A 6,585-nucleotide genomic window follows, 5' to 3' on the forward strand; every position below is an offset into this window, starting at 1 on the left:
ACTAAAGCGGAAAAATTAATATAGTGGAAGAAAAAGTTCTCTAAATCTTAATAATAGCAGCTGCAAAGTATGCTGTTTCTACCCAGTACTAATTACTGTTAATATTTTTAACATCACAATTCATAAATGATCTACAAAATAAATAATTAAAAGCACTTGCAGGTGTAAACACAATGCCAGAGTGCATAAAAAGCATCAAAATAGAGCTTATTCATAAAAAAACAAAACAAAAAAAAAAAAAAACAGTTCTGGGCCCCTGATGTCCTGATATCCTAAAAACGCTTCTGGTGTCTATTCACTGATTTATTTCAGTAGAATTTGGTATATTGGTGCTGGTTACAGCTCTGCAAAAATATTATGGATTTTCTATGTGAGCAGAGTGCTGCTATTAGCAAAATACTCCTTCTGTGTGTCTGTGCCAGACTTCATCCTCTACTTTCTTTAGACCACAAAACAAACCTTCTTGAGAGAAACAGAAGAGTAGTGGGCAGAGAAAACAGTAGCTACTTGTGTAAAGGTCACTATATAATCACCACCCATCACTGTCAATTCCACTCTTGTTAGATGTCTTCTTGAAAGTACTCAAGTCATTGCAAGGAAGTACAAGTTATAAAACACTTGGCCACAACATGACCCTCACCAAGAAATACAGCACATGTGCCTTTCTTACAATCTTTAATGACAGCTAGCAAGGAAAAAGTAACATAAAAGGAGCAGAAAATCCACCATGATCCACTCTGCTGGATGCAGCAGAGAGCCACTCCTAAACCTGACTGTAAACCAGGGGGATAATTAAATACTAAAATGTGTTTATCTGCATTCACTGGCTTTAGCATTAATTATGCATGGGGTTCCAAGTGTGTACGCCATTAACATAAAAGAATGTCAGCAATTTACACTGCTTGTTTTTCAGCATGTGAAAACAGGAGACTTTAAGACTGCAGCATCCATAAGTTCCAACACACTTTTAAGGAGGAAGACTGAGTATACTATGGATCCAAATTATAATCAGTGTTTTACCAAGTTGAAACTAGGGCTGTCAAACAATGAATTTTTAAAATCGTGATTAATCTTTGGATTTCAATAGCTACTTGTAATTAATCACAGTTTTTATCGCATGTTTACAATTCCAAGATTTTGCATTTCAAAGCAGTTTTGAAGACCGTATTGACAACGTGAAGCAGTTCTTTCCAGTTTTACTTGATTTGGAATCAAATGACAGCATTTGCATTCTTCAGGAGTTGCTTTCTCTTATTCATACAGTTTTTGTATGTGTGAAACTATTTTTTTACCAAAATGGTATATAACTGGTCACAAAACGCCAACCTGAGGATGTCAGTTAGACCTGAGTCTTCCACAATGTTTTCTGGTCTGTAGTCAGTTTCCAGCCATTTAGCAGCGCTGTAGTTAACTTCTTCAATTAAGTTTCATCCACATGTCTGTGGAGATTCCCACACTCCAAAATAATGCTTTGCCAGCTCTGATGATGTGGTTGCCCACTGGCATCAATGTGATTATCTGCACCTGTATAATCAGTTTGTAGGTGGTACCAATTTTGACTGTTTATGGATCCCAATATGCAGAAATATTCAAATCCTATATGCAAAGTTAACACATTTGTACTGCAAGCAGAAAAAAAGGCTACGCTGCATGGGGTTTGCATAAAGTGGACATGTCTGTAAAGGGCAGACTCATGGGTAGAATCCATTTTCATTCACATATCTTGAGGTGAGACACCTGTGAAATGGCCTTGCTGTTTTTCCTTACCAAAATTTAGCCCCCTTCATGAGAAGCATGACGTGGTTGTTAACGCTGGTCTTTTAGTTTTTTATGATACCAGTATCATAACTCTGGCTCTAAAACTCAACCCGGTACAGCCTCTTTGAGACAGGACTGTTGGCTGGGATCATCCGCAATGCATGTCATCCCCTCTCTCTCTCCCTTTCACGCTTAAACTGTTCTATCAAATAAAGGCTAAACGCCCCAAAAAATAATCTTTAAGAAAATCTAACACTTATTTCTAAAGCACAAGTTTACCCTGCATTAATATTTCCTTCAGATATTCTAAACCTTAACACTACATACCATTTTCAATTATAAATAGAATTTACAATATTTTACTCACATCACAAAAAATCATGAAATTATTAAAGATATACACCAGTCAGCTAAAACATTAAAACCACTGGTTGGTGAAGTGATGATCATATTGTTTTAATGCAATGCTCTGCTGAGAAACCTTGGGTCCTGGCATTCATGTGAATGCCACCTGACTTGCTCCACCCACCAAAGCTCCACTGCAAACCAAGTACCCCACAGCAAACCATGTTCAGGAATGACCCGAGGAACATGACAAAAGCTCAAGGCATCATCCTGGCCTCCAAATTCTTCAGACCCCAATCTGACAGAGCATCTGTGGGACTTGCTGGTGTCCCACCTCAAAACCCACAGGACTCAATGGATCTGTCTCCAAACGCTGTGGTGCCAGACACCACAGGACTCCCCCCAGAGGTTCTGTGTCCATGCCTCGACAGGTCAGAACCAAGTCAGAAGGCCCCAACATGGAACAATGGTGCCTCTGGGGTACCGGCACTTCCCACCAATGCTTGATCAGATTGGGATCTGGGGAATTTGGAGCCCAGGTCAATGCCGTCAACACGTTCTTCGGCCATTCCTGAACAGTTTTTGTAATATGGTATGGTGCATTGTCCTGCCACTGGCCACTGCCATCAGGGAATGCCTTTTCAATTTCAGCCAGATATCTATCAACTCTTTCAATCTTACAACAAATCCTAAATGTAGAGCAGATGGATTATACAATCGGGTAAAAGAAAGCAGAACTATTTGCCAAAATGCAAATACACTGGGGATTTCAGCTACCTTTATCAAGATCACTTTTTGCTCATATCTGGCAGATCTGTCTATGTTTTTGTGGCTGGCTATGGGGAAGACAGGACTGCTTTTAGAGGAAAAACAGTGATCTGAAGGCTGAATCCCCCCCTGAGCTCCTGGAAGTCTCAGGCAGTGCTGCTTCTCTGGAGGCTAGGCAGAACTCAGCAGGCAGATGGCAATCACAGCCTATCAGCACGTCTGCTGCTACGGCACAGGCAGAATACAAAGCAGTGGATCAGAGAGAAGAGAGAATGAGGCAGAGAAAGATTTTCTTCTGTGTGGAGGTGAGAAGTTTGACTTCTGCCGAGTATATCGCTACTTGGCTGAACTCCTAATGCTCGAGCTGAGAACAGGGAAAAACTGGTTTCTCAAAACCACAAGTAGGACAGAAACTCAACAACAACTACACTCATAGTTTCACATTTTTGCTGTGGTTGGTAAACTGGCTGCTATTATTCGGAGGTCAGTCAGAGTTTCACCCACATGCACCCTAATGACTTTTAAGGTAGGCTGCATGTTTGGTAAATGTGGTGGTGAATGCAGTTCCACAAAGCCAGTGCAAGTAATGTGAGCAATGTGTGTGGCAGTGTGTGAGATTTGTCATTACGATGCCCTCAGGGCAGAGCAGGACAGGATCTTCTAACAATCTGATTAGCTAGCTTTCATTTGATAGCAGCAGGCAGCAGGCCCAGAGAGAGACCGAGCTAAAAACAGACATACCAACAGGGGAATAAAGGGGATGTGGTAGATTGTTTCAGGAGAAACAAAGTGCCAGTTGAGTTTTTCAAGGCTATCGTACAGTAGCAGTCAGAATATCCTAAAATAATCTCTTCCTGAAAATCAGTCTTTACTCAAATGGTTGGCTGCACGGCAATGGCCTAGAGTTATTATTTAACAAGTAGCCTTCATTTACAATTTTTCTCTCATCCTATCCTGGCATCAAGTACAATCTCAAAAGAATTAAGAATATACAATGTATATACAAGAATACACAGTGTGCATAAGACTGCAAATAAAAAATATTTTCATGACTGATTAATCTGTCGGATATTTTTTCAACTAATTAGTTAGTTGTTTGTTTTATAAAATGTAAGAAAATGTTTTTGATTGGTGTATTCCAAAGCGTCATATGTCCTAAAATGTCTTGTTTTGTCCAAAGCCCAAAGATATTCAATTTACTAAGAACCCAGAAAATATCCACTTTTAAGAAACTGGAATTAGAAAATCTGGGATGTATTTATTTTTATTTATTTATTTTTTTATTTTTTTTTTGAGTAAAAAAAAAAATACTTAAAACAATTATTTAATTATCTTATCATCACCATCATTATTATAATGATTATCTTTCTTGTTTCTTAGTTGGTGATTAATTTATTAGTTGACAAATAAATCGATTAATCAATTAATCATTACTTCTCCAACATATACATAAATACAACAAAAACAATATTTAAAACACAACGCATTTTCCCAAACCTAATATTGGCCACAGCCCTATGCTGTTTGTCACAACAGTAGGCCTTTCTTTGTAATTCTAAAATAAAATGCTCCAGGCACTATTTATGCTAATCCTGTTGAAAATCAGATGTGTTTGTTCCACCCCTAGCAATGTAACATATGTAAATGAGGAAACACAGTAGGGATTAGAGAACTGGTAGCACTGGACAGCCCTGAGGGAGGTTACTGCTTATGTGTGGAGAGAGAATTTAGAATAGAGCTGTGTGATCTGCTGTGTCCTGTGGTTCAAAGGGATGTCAGCATCTATCCTCCTAAACCCAGCCAACAGAGTGGAAACTGCGTCGTAACAAATACAGAAACTGTGGAGAATACATAGATACACAGTAGCAGGGAGCTGATGTCTTACTTTAGCAAAAGTCATGTGTTGTGATATGTTGTTGCAGCGTTATCAGGTGGTGCTGTTATCTTGTGTACTCTACCTTGTTGAATTGTTGACCTATTGTTGGTTGCACTGTGTTTTGGCACTGTGTGCCAGATTGCTTCTACATGTCAAGGCTGTTACAAATGATTTTAGAGATTTAACAAATCAAATAATAATAAATCTGTTACTATTAGTTAATAAGCAAGCGAACAATTTTGATAAGGATCCCTTAAAGCTGTAGTGTGGGACAATTACATATAAATGAATGTCTGTTACATTCAAGGATGGTACACTGGTGTAGTGATTAGCACTGTCGCGTCACAGCATGAGGGTCCAGGGTTTGAACCCGGGGTGGGGTGGGGATTAGATCTTTGTCAGAGGGGCCCTTTTTTGCGGAGTTTGCATGTTCGCCCAGCGTGGGTTTTCTCTTGGTTCTCCAGCTTCCTCCCACAGTCCAAAAACATTTGGGTCACGTTAACTGGAAATTGTCCATAAATGTGAATGTAAGCATGAATGGTTGTCTGTCTCTATGTCTCAGCCCTGCAATACTCTGGCAACATGTGGGTGTACCCCACCCTTTGCCCAAAGTCAGCTGGGATAGGCTCTAGCCTATAAGCGGTACAGCTAATGAATGTTACATTCAAGCCCTTGCAAAACAAGTTCAAAGAGATTGTGCCTATGGTCAAGAGGGGAAAGCTTTCTGTAATTTACGGCGTACTGGAGTTGGGGTGTATGGTGGCGACTTTACTGTATTGAAAGTGATGCGCTCCTTTAACCAGCCTGATCAAAAGGGGGCAAGAAGGAATAGCGCCGGAGCAGCAGCTACGAAACACTCACATGGAAAAAGTTATGGGAGTGTATCCTAAAAAGCCTCCAAAAAAGCTTCTGGGGTGGATGCTCCTGAAACACGCTCCCGGGAAAGAGACGGTGGTGGGCTTGGCAAACTTACCTGCAGGCATACTCATGAGCAACGCTGAAGTACCAAAAACTGCCATTCCTCTTATGGCCACTAGATGGCTTCAAAACAAGTCAATGCCCACAGACACCCACGTTAAAATGGCCAACTTTACAGCAGAAATGAGCACGCTAACAGCCTGGGGGTCTGAGCCAGGAGATGTCGAGGTGCCTATTATGCCATCCATTATTTGTTTTGTGTAAATGACATACTGACATATTATCGCCTCATGTAGTCGAATGTATTTGCAAACAGCTACTAATTTCCCATCCGACGGACACACAGTGCCATTAGCAATCGCTTGGTGTTTCTGGCGACCTCGTAAATGTCAGCCCAATATTCACTTGAATCCAAACACAGGTTTGTCGCTACAAACAACCACTCTCACATACACATATCTATTTGATATTAATACAAAATTATTTTTTATATCAGCTTTAAATTCAGTTATTAAAGCTTTGTGACCAAGTATGTACTGAGCAAGGCATTTGAGGAAGTGCTGTCTGGTGGACAAACTGAGTTAACACTTTATAATGAGCTAAATCAGACGGTAATTGGTCTGACTTATTCTTCTAAGGGAAAACAGAATAAGGCAAAGACAGACAACTTTAAAAAAAAAAAAAAAAAAAAAGAAGAAAAAAGGGTGACACCCCTTTCTTTGTCTAGACATTTCTATCTGTTTCTTGTCAGTAATTGTTTTGTTGATGTGACCACTGTGCCTCCATGCACACCTCACTGCTGCTTCTGGCTGTCTCTGCCCTCCCTCTTGCTACACACACAACCTCCTCTGTCTTTCTCCTCCTCCTTTCATTCACACATTCGCTCCCTACCCTCCACCCTTTTCCTGCCTGCCTGCATC

At 40.2% G+C, this 6,585-nt stretch overlaps 1 protein-coding gene across 1 annotated transcript in view; it reads right to left on the reverse strand.

The window, feature by feature from the left end:
- cep89 (centrosomal protein 89) overlaps positions 1 to 6,585 on the reverse strand; it is an 81,056-nt gene that overhangs the window by 11,886 nt on the left and 62,585 nt on the right. The window lies entirely within an intron of this gene.

This window comes from Plectropomus leopardus, chromosome 1, assembly GCF_008729295.1.
Source record: "Plectropomus leopardus isolate mb chromosome 1, YSFRI_Pleo_2.0, whole genome shotgun sequence".
NCBI lineage: Eukaryota > Metazoa > Chordata > Actinopteri > Perciformes > Serranidae > Plectropomus > Plectropomus leopardus.